Below are 9790 nucleotides of genomic sequence, written 5' to 3'. Positions count from 1 at the left end.
TATAAATTGTATATATAAACATACAGGAGAGGGCAATAAAAGAAGAGATGAAGGTTTTCTTCCATTATAATAATGACTGCTGAATTTCTACATGAATTAAAGTTCAGAAAAGAAGATTTTGCCTCATTTAAATAAAGTAAAAACGGTACATAAAAAAAATACATATATGTATATATATATATATATATATTTACCGGTGCGCATCGTTGTAAATTATTGTCTTATGGTTTGTTCTCGTTTAAGGATTACTAAAAAGGCGCTATATCAGAAGTTTGTAAGAAACTAGTAGAAATAAGGTACAAGAAAAGAATTGGAGAGAGTGAGAGAGCAAGAGAGAGAGAGAGTGATAACAAAGCTTAAAAAATAAAAAAGGTAACAAAAAAATACAAAGCGGGAAGGAAGATCGAACGAATGCCATTTTTATAGATGTTTTAAGTATAATTGTAGAAAAAAAAACAATCCTAGTTTGTAAGAGACGGAATCACTTTCAGTAATTAAAAGAAGAAAACATGAAAAAAAAAAAAAATTAAAAATTACAATAAAATAAATAAATAAAATAGGAAAAGAAAAAAAAAGAAAAAACAGAAAAACCTAACAAAAATTTGTACCTGCGTCATAAGTAAGTAAAATAATACGACGTAACACTGATGCCAAATCCCAAAAAGAACATTTGGTTTTTTTAGAACTTTTAACCCGTGGAATATGTTTAGTGGACTCTGTAGCATCTTCATCGACCATATATTATGGATAAATGCTTATGCATATCTGTAAATGATAAATAATTAAAAAATGAATGTCGAGCGCATCGCATTTATAACTCGCTTCGCCACGAAAATTACGGTCTCTTTAAATGTGTATAGTGCAATTCATAATTGTACAATTTCAACAAATAAATATGGAATTTTATCTTCGCTTGACAGTAAGTACATATTTCACAATAAATCTCTTCAAAGGAGTAAATAATTAAAATAATTAAAACAAATCTTTATATCGTTAGTCCCAAGAAAATGAACTATGTTCATCACTTATCACTTGTTAAAAGATTCTGGTATAGAAAAGGCACGGAGTACACGTTCTATGAACCTTCCTCTTCGACTCAGTTATTTATATGACTGCCTAAAAAGTTGCACATGTGCATAACGAAAATTATTCACCTAATTAATATAATAGAATATAATATTATTACGCTCTTATTTTATCATTTGTATTTTTATTAAGTAATTACTTTAACGATTCAGTGTACATTGTGTATATTGTATCAAAGACACATTCCCTTTGACTGTGACTGATGTCGACTAAACCTGCAAAAAGGTTCCAAGATCTCTCCTGAGTATACACGTTGACTGTTTATAAATGTCACTATGAACATACAACATAATACACTACCTTCATAAGGTAGAGTATTTCTGAAAAGTTCGTAGGGAAGGAGTTGATAACTGATTCATACAATAGGGGAGGTAAACTGGAAGTGTCTACTCATTACTATAAAGAACGATAAAAAGAATCCAACAATACTGCAACAATGAAAGATTTTTGAATGTACTGTTTTTAAAATACTTACATTTGGAAGAAACCATATACCATAATATTCTAACAGGAGATAAGCAGAAGAAATACATCCTAGTTATCACAAATTAAGAAAACAAAAGGCAAATACATCCTATTAGGACACACTATTCTTGTACAAAATCTTTTACCAGGTTTTCTAAACGATGATGGAAGATATTATTGTTCATCGACTGCCAAGAAAAATATATGTATTTATATAAATTAATATCTTCCTTGCAAAGAATTCCATGTGAATTATTATGTGAATAGAATGCAGCTGTTCTGACTAAAAATAATCTAGACAATAATATGTTAGAGGCAAATATAATAGATTTGTTAGAAGAAGAGGTAAATATTATAATACTATTAAAATACACTTACATTTAACATATAAAAATTGATTGGGGAGTTGCATTTATTTTTAATCAATTAATAAAAACATATTGTGTGCGTCTAGGTAATCTATATTTTATTACCGACTGGTAAAATGTGTATCGCCACCTATCGGTACTAGATATTACTTCACTGTACCGACTAGTAAATTTAGGCTGCCATCTAGCAGAAGTAAATGTTACTATGTCTTACCGATTAATAGAATATGTTTCGCCATCTAGACAAAAGATAAAACATCACTAGGATAAAATCAAGATGGCTACCTGTCAATGTACTTTTAATACCATAAATACAGGCTATGTGCAGTGTAAAGTATTTAATTAAAAAAATCCTTTTAGTGATGCAATAATCAAGTGAATAATATTTTTTATTTATAATAATTCGTTTCATATTCTTTATTTAGTGATCGCCAATTCTGGATGAAAATAATTAAACTGGATAAAGTGCTGTGGGACAGTGTTATGTCATAACCTTAGAAAAATAATTTTCTTAATTAAATCCGAGAATGCAGATGAATTCCAGACGTTCTTTTTATCAAATTATTATAACAAATACTAGTAAGTAAAGTATATATTCTGTTATACGAAATTCTACTAATTATTAAAATATATGGATTATTTTGTCTTTTAACTTTATGCATTATCTAAACATTTTCTCCCTTTTCAAACTTATTTTTGTATTTATATAAACTACTTTTTAAAATATTTTTAGATCAGCATGCAGATCTATATTTTTAATTCCAATCCAAGAACATTATACATACTCACGAGAAGAAGAATTCATTACACCATTCGATAAATGGATATATATATTTCATTTTCTTACGACTAACGATTAAAAGATTTGCATTGATTATGCCATCCGAATAAGAGTTTTATTCTATAATATTATGTAAATAGAATGCAGCTGCAGTAACAAAGAATAATCAAGACAAGAATGTGTCAAAAGGTAAGCATTGCAATCTTGTATTTGTAAAAAACAAACCTATATCAAACTGATTGATAAACTGATTCATTTAACAGGATAGGTAAATAATTTGACTAGAAATGCCTACTCATTATTATCAAGATTGATAAGAAGAATCCAACAATACTGCAACTAACATTATTATATTAAACACTTATATGTCTATTTTGCACCCCACAATAATACACATGCACATACACAAAAAAGGATTTCTTGTATAAACTGTTGTGCTGCGACTTATCATCGTCGACTGTATCGACATATAATTTTATATAAATGAACGGGGTGATTAATTGGATCAAAGAAAATGTAAAATCAGAAAGGAATTTGCCACGACTGTGTCTTTTATGTTAGATCATCATCATCAGCAGCAGCAGCATCATCAATAATATATACTCTATATATACACATACATATTTCAATTCTCTTGCGTGACCATAAGAGTATAATTTCATGGAAAATTAATTATTATATAACAAAATATTTCGATGCATGTACAATTATATGTAGTAGTAGTAATTCATGTTACAGTAATCGACTTTTATTAACTGAACAACAAAAAAAGTGACATATTTATGAATTATTTTTAAAAGATTACATAAACACACTTGCAAAATAAATATTGTTTCAGATAATAAAAGTATTATTATTATTATTATAATTAATTTTGTGGTTACGGATTAATGATAAAAAAACATTTCTTGTTATTTGAATTTTCGCGGGCAACACATTGCTGAGGAAAAAATCAAGATGGCTGCCGTGTCGTGTACTACCACGTGCACTATTAAATATTTAATTAAAGAAATGCAATAGTGATGCAATCATAATCAAAAGAATAATATTTTGTATTTAGAATAATTATTTTCATATTCTCTTCTCTTTTTAGTGATTAGTGATTGCCAATTCTGGATGAAAATAGTTACAAATGGGATGTATTGGTGTGTGTGGTACAATAGTATTACGTCATAACCAAAGGAAAATAATTTTCTTTATTAAATCCGAGTATATATAGATGAATTCAGGATGTTCTCATTATATCAATTTATTTTAACAAATATTAGTTACTACTAAGGTACATCTATATGTATTTTGTTATACGAATTTTTACTAATTATTAAAATATATGTGTGGATTAGTTTGTCTCTTAACTTTATGCATTATCTAAACATTTCTGTCCCTTTTCTTAGCAAAACAACTTTACATGCAATTCCATCACACCAACTTTCCACGCACACCAATGACACCATTCAAAAGGAGAGACTCCACACGATCATAAGGGTTTTTTAAACCATCACTTCAACTTTCCACGCAATCCTATGACTCCATCCATAACCAAATATCCCATACAGTCATGAGGGATTTTTTAACCATCACTTCAATTCTGCACGCAATTCCAGTTAAATGCACTCTGTGTTCTTATCATACTTGCACTGCGAGAAAATAATATATGTATATAGTGTAATATTTTATCAAAAGAATACGAGAAGAAATGTATATCTTAGTTATCATCACAAGATATATGGATAACACACGTGGCAAATACATTATTATATTTCCGACATTCAATACATGTCAAAATTTGTTATCAAGTTTCATGTACACACGGTAATAGAAGATATTAGTTTTTTTCCATTGGCTGATAAGAAAAATTGATGTATTTATTAATAAATATCTTCTTTTGCAGGGAATTTCATTTCATTATTATTATGGAAAAAGAATATGCAGCTGATATTGTTAAAAACTAATGTAGACAAAAATATGTAAAGAGGTAAATATTATAAAACTATTCAAATACATTTATTTTGTTATCATATAGTATAAATGATTGGAATTTTATTAACTTTTTAATCAATTAATAAAAATGTATATTAGGAAATTAGTCTTTTATTACCGACTGGTAAGGAGAATATGTATCGCCATCTAGCAGCGGTACTAGCTATTACTTCATTGTATCGACTGGTAAGATTATGCTGTTATCATCAAATGATGGAAATATTTAATTCACCTACCGACAAATACAATATGTTTCTTCATCTAGACGAAAGAAAATACATCGCGCTTGGACACAATCAAGATGGCCACCTGCCATTGTATACTGCCACGTGCAGTAAAGTTAAGTATTTGATTAACAAAAATTCAATAGTGATGCTTTAATTAAGTGAATAATATTGTTTTTATTTACAATAATAATTCAGTTCATATTCTATTCTTTTTTTTAGTGATTAGTGCTCGGCAATTCAGCTTAAGAAGAAAACCATTGGACTTGATGTGTGATATCTTGTGAAGAAAAAAAAACCATTGGACTTGATGTGTGCTATCTTGTGAAGAAAAAAAAACCATTGGACTTGATGTGTGATATCTTGTGAAGAAAAAAAAACCATTGGACTTGATGTTAGATATCAATGCTTAAGAAGAAAACCATTGGATTTGTGTTTGTGATCTAAAAAAGAAAACCATTGTACTTATTATTATTATTATTATGTTAAGTTAAAAGGAATATCATTGTACTTACTATTATTATGTAAATGTAAAAAGAATATTATTGCACTGTACAGGTGGACAGGTCGGCAGGAAAAGTATACCATTGCACTTTAAAGGTTACTTGTCGACTTACAAAGTATACCATTGCACACTTTAGGTTACTTTGGATTACCACGTTTTGTGTCAAATTTTATTTCTTTTTTATAACCTATCCTATCATCCAAGCCATTTAATTTTCCTTTAATAAAATCAACCATTACATGTAAGTATTAATTATTGTAAATGTTACAAGTTAAGAAACTTATATGTTTTTTTTGGTCATATAAGGTATTTTTTTTTTTATTTATAATGCATGAACATTTTAATAGAAATATTTTAGTAGACAATTGAATTTATTATTAACATATATACATTTTAGCATATTAATGAAATATTTTTGAAATAGAAAGTTTAGAATAGCATTGAATTTGAAGTTATGTTAACTGAAATAGAAAATCATTGCAGTTGTGGTTATGTCACTGTTTATACTTGCATTAGAAGCAAATCATATATAGAGTAGTAATATTTTATGAAAAGAATATTAGAAAAAATGTTTCCTAGTTATCACAAATTAAGAAAAAAATGGTAAATACATTCTAATGTGTGCAGTTCTTACTATATGTACTAAATTTATTAATGTACACTTATTTTATTGGGAATAGACTAAGAGCATAAAAATGTATATATTTGTATGAATTCATTTGTGTTTTTTTTTTGTAGAAATACCATCATGTATTTTATAATGGAAATAGGATGTTGTTTGAAGAAGTATTATAATATTGTTTAAAATACATTTATTTTTGTCATATAAAACGTGAATTAATATAATATAATTAATTTAGTAAAAGTTAACATAAATTTTTACTTTAGTTACCGACTGGTAGAGAGAATAGGTATCGCCATCTAGACGACGAAAGAAAACACATCTCTAGGACAAATTCAAGATGGCTACCTGCTGTCACATTGTACTTTTGTGTAAAGTATTGTGTAGTAAAGTGTAAAGTATTTAATTAACAAAATTTCTTACAGTGATGCAATCATAATTAAGTGAATAATATTGTTTTTATTTATAATAATTTTTTTCTTATTCTCTTCTCTTTTTTTGCAGTGATCACCAAATCACCTTAAGAAGGAACCCATTGGACTTGATGTTTGATATCTTGTGAAGAAAAAAAAACCATTGGACTTGACGTTTGATATTTCCTTAAGAAGAAATCCATTTAACTTGATGTTAGATATCTGCTTAAGAAGAAAACCATTGGATTTGTGTTTGTGATCTACAAAAGAAAACCATTGTACTTATTATTATTAGTATTATTATGTTAACTTAAGAAGAATATCATTGTACTTACTATTATTATGTAAATGTAAAAAGAATATTATTGCACTCTCTACAGGTGGACAGGTCGACAGGAAAAGTATACCATTGCAATTTAAAGGTTACTTGTCGACTTACAAAGTATACCATTGCACACTTGAGGTTACTTTGGATTACCACGTTTTGTGTCAAATTTTATTTCTTTTTTATAACCTATCCTATCATCCAAGCCATTGAAATTTTCCTGTAATGAAATCAAACATTATATGTCATTATTAATTATTGTAAAATTTAATTATGAAACAAATTTATGTGTTTTTTGTCGTATAAGGAATTTTTTTTTTAATGCATGAACATTTTAATAGAGAATTGAATTTATTATAAACACAAACCTTTTAGCATATTAAATAATTATGTAATAACCACGTGAGTTGTACATATAATGAACGGAACGTGTTAATTTAATAACCATTGCACTAAAGGTTATGTAAAAAGTTAAATAGAAAACCATTGCACTTGAGAGAGAGGTTATATGTAATTAAAATAGCACAAATCATTTCACTAAGTATGGATATGTTAGCATAAGAAAAATACCACTTTACTTGTAGACATATATGTGTAATAACGTATAATGAAAATTATTAATTTTTTTAGGAGGCTATATCACGTTAGAAAGATAAAATTGGCACGTCTCGTGGTTATGTTACTTTCAAGAAGAAATAAATCATTGCACATAATAGATTTGACTATATTACAATAAATAGACGACCACTGCACATTAGTTTATAAAAGATTTTAAACAACAACATCAACAAGAATATTTGCACTTGTGTATATAATAAGATAGAATAAAAAAAAAATAAAAGGCAATGTTATTTGAAAGTAAAGTAATGGATGTCATGCGAGATTGACAAGAGGGAGAAGCCATTACAACTTGATGTATGTCAGCTGTACAGTTCATTTGCATATATAATTACGAGATGGCGTCTTGAACTCGGTAGCGTTGGGATAGCCGATTTAGTATAAAGGGAGGTGCAAAGCGCATGGATTTCAACGCATCGGGGTGCGACCCCGACTCTGCAGAAGCAGAGTACTCCTGTGGCTGCGCTCAGGAGCAGGTTGCAATACACGCTTAGGCCTGAGCGTTGTATTCAGCTTGCTCCTGAGAATGACAGCCTTTGGAAAATGGAATGATGAGGAGTAGTAGTAGTAGTTGCATGTAGTAGTAGCTTGAAATAGTAGTAGCTTGAAATAGTAGTAGTAGTAGTAGAAGCATGAAATAGTAGAAGCATGAAATAATAGTAGTAGTAGTAGTAAATAATTAGAATAAGAAAATTGGGGGTCTTCTAGTATTAGAGGGGGCCTGGTCTCTAGTTAATGGGGTGGCAATCAATCGTGAGGCCGTGCCTGTAGCCGATTTTACAGGTCAAGGTCATCGAAGGTCAAGGACATCCAGGCCAAGGTCGCGCGCGAGTTTCATTCATTATGTGGGTCAAGGTCACGCGCGAGGGTTCGTTCATTATGTGTGTGTGCGTGTCAATATTCACGCGCGCAAGGGTTGAGTCAGTATGTGTGTATCAATTTATTTATTTATTTTTTTTTTTTTTATTGGGTTTATTAGGAGTTTGTGTGTTTATGTTTTTTTTTGGGTGTAGTTAGAATTTGTGTATATGTTTTTTTGGGTTTTTTCAGAGTTTGTGTATATGTTTTTTTGGGTATTTTAAGATTTGTGTATATGTTTTTTTGGGTATTTTAAAAGTTTGTGTATATGTTTTTTTGGGTATTTTAAAAGTTTGTGTATATGTTTTTTTGGGTATTTTAAAAGTTTGTGTATATGTTTTTTTGGGTATTTTAAAAGTTTGTGTATATGATTTTTTGGGTATTTTAAAAGTTTGTGTATGTGTTTTTTTTGGGATTTTAAAAGTTTGTGTATATGTTTTTTTTGGGATTTTAAAAGTTTGTGTATATGTTTTTTTCGGTTTTTTCAAAGTTTGTGTATATGTTTTTTTGTTGTTTTTTAAAAGTTTGTGTATAAGTTTTTTAGGGTTTTTTCAGAGTTTGTGTATATGTTTTTTTGGGTATTTTAAAAGTTTGTGTATATGTTTTTTTTGGTATTTTAAAAGTTTGTGTATATGTTTTTTTTGGTATTTTAAAAGTTTGTGTATATGTTTTTTTCGGTTTTTTCAGAGTTTGTGTATATGTTTTTTTGGGTATTTTAAGAGTTTGTGTATATGTTTTTTTGGGTTTTTTCAGAGTTTGTGTATATGTTTTTTTGGGTATTTTAAAAGTTTGTGTATATGTTTTTTTTGGTATTTTAAAAGTTTGTGTATATGTTTTTTTTGGTATTTTAAAAGTTTGTGTATATGTTTTTGTGGGTATTTTAAAAGTTTGTGTATATGTTTTTTTGGGTATTTTAAAAGTTTGTGTATATGTTTTTTTGGGTATTTAAAAGTTTGTGTATATGTTTTTTTGGGTTTTTTCAGAGTTTGTGTATATGTTTTTTTGGGTTTTTTCAGAGTTTGTGTATATGTTTTTTTGGGTTTTTTCAGAGTTTGTGTATATGTTTTTTTGGGTTTTTTCAGAGTTTGTGTATATGTTTTTTTTTGGGTTTTTTCTGAGTTTGTGTATGTTTTTTGGGTTTTTTCAGAGTTTGTGTATATGTTTTTTTGGGTATTTTAAAAGTTTGTGTATATGTTTTTTTGGGTATTTTAAAAGTTTGTGTATATGTTTTTTTGGGTTTTTTCAGAGTTTGTGTATATGTTTTTTTGGGTATTTTAAAAGTTTGTGTATATGTTTTTTTGGGTTTTTTCAGAGTTTGTGTATATGTTTTTTTGGGTATTTTAAAAGTTTGTGTATATGTTTTTTTGGGTTTTTTCAGAGTTTGTGTATATGTTTTTTTGGGTTTTTTCAGAGTTTGTGTATATGTTTTTTTTTGGGTTTTTTCTGAGTTTGTGTATGTTTTTTTGGGTTTTTTCAGAGTTTGTGTATATGTTTTTTTGGGTATTTTAAAAGTTTGTGTCAGGGTTGCGTCAGGGTTGCGTCAGG

General features: G+C 28.3%; 3 long non-coding RNA genes across 3 annotated transcripts; 1 reads left to right on the top strand and 2 right to left on the bottom strand.

Moving 5' to 3' along the window:
- Positions 1-447: 447 nt before the first annotated feature.
- On the bottom strand, positions 448-2498 carry LOC149033596 (uncharacterized). Its single transcript, XR_016176783.1, has 2 exons — positions 1930-2498; positions 448-1845 (listed from the first exon to the last, which is right to left on the bottom strand). It is a non-coding gene; the product is annotated as an uncharacterized LOC149033596 (long non-coding RNA).
- A 2431-nt stretch (positions 2499-4929) lies between these two features.
- LOC149033595 (uncharacterized) lies at positions 4930-6412 on the top strand. Its single transcript, XR_016176786.1, has 4 exons — positions 4930-5019; positions 5127-5650; positions 6148-6195; positions 6298-6412. It is a non-coding gene; the product is annotated as an uncharacterized LOC149033595 (long non-coding RNA).
- Positions 6413-6595: 183 nt separating this feature from the next.
- On the bottom strand, positions 6596-7767 carry LOC149033594 (uncharacterized). The gene is made up of 3 exons (XR_016176782.1): positions 7138-7767; positions 6780-6989; positions 6596-6704 (listed from the first exon to the last, which is right to left on the bottom strand). It is a non-coding gene; the product is annotated as an uncharacterized LOC149033594 (long non-coding RNA).
- Positions 7768-9790: the final 2023 nt, after the last annotated feature.

This window comes from Polistes dominula, unplaced genomic scaffold, assembly GCF_049000335.1.
Source record: "Polistes dominula isolate Pdom_NZ unplaced genomic scaffold, Pdom_raw_medaka contig_28, whole genome shotgun sequence".
Taxonomy (NCBI): domain Eukaryota; kingdom Metazoa; phylum Arthropoda; class Insecta; order Hymenoptera; family Vespidae; genus Polistes; species Polistes dominula.
Note: the sequence above shows the minus strand (reverse complement) of the source record. Positions and strands in the feature narration are given on the sequence as shown.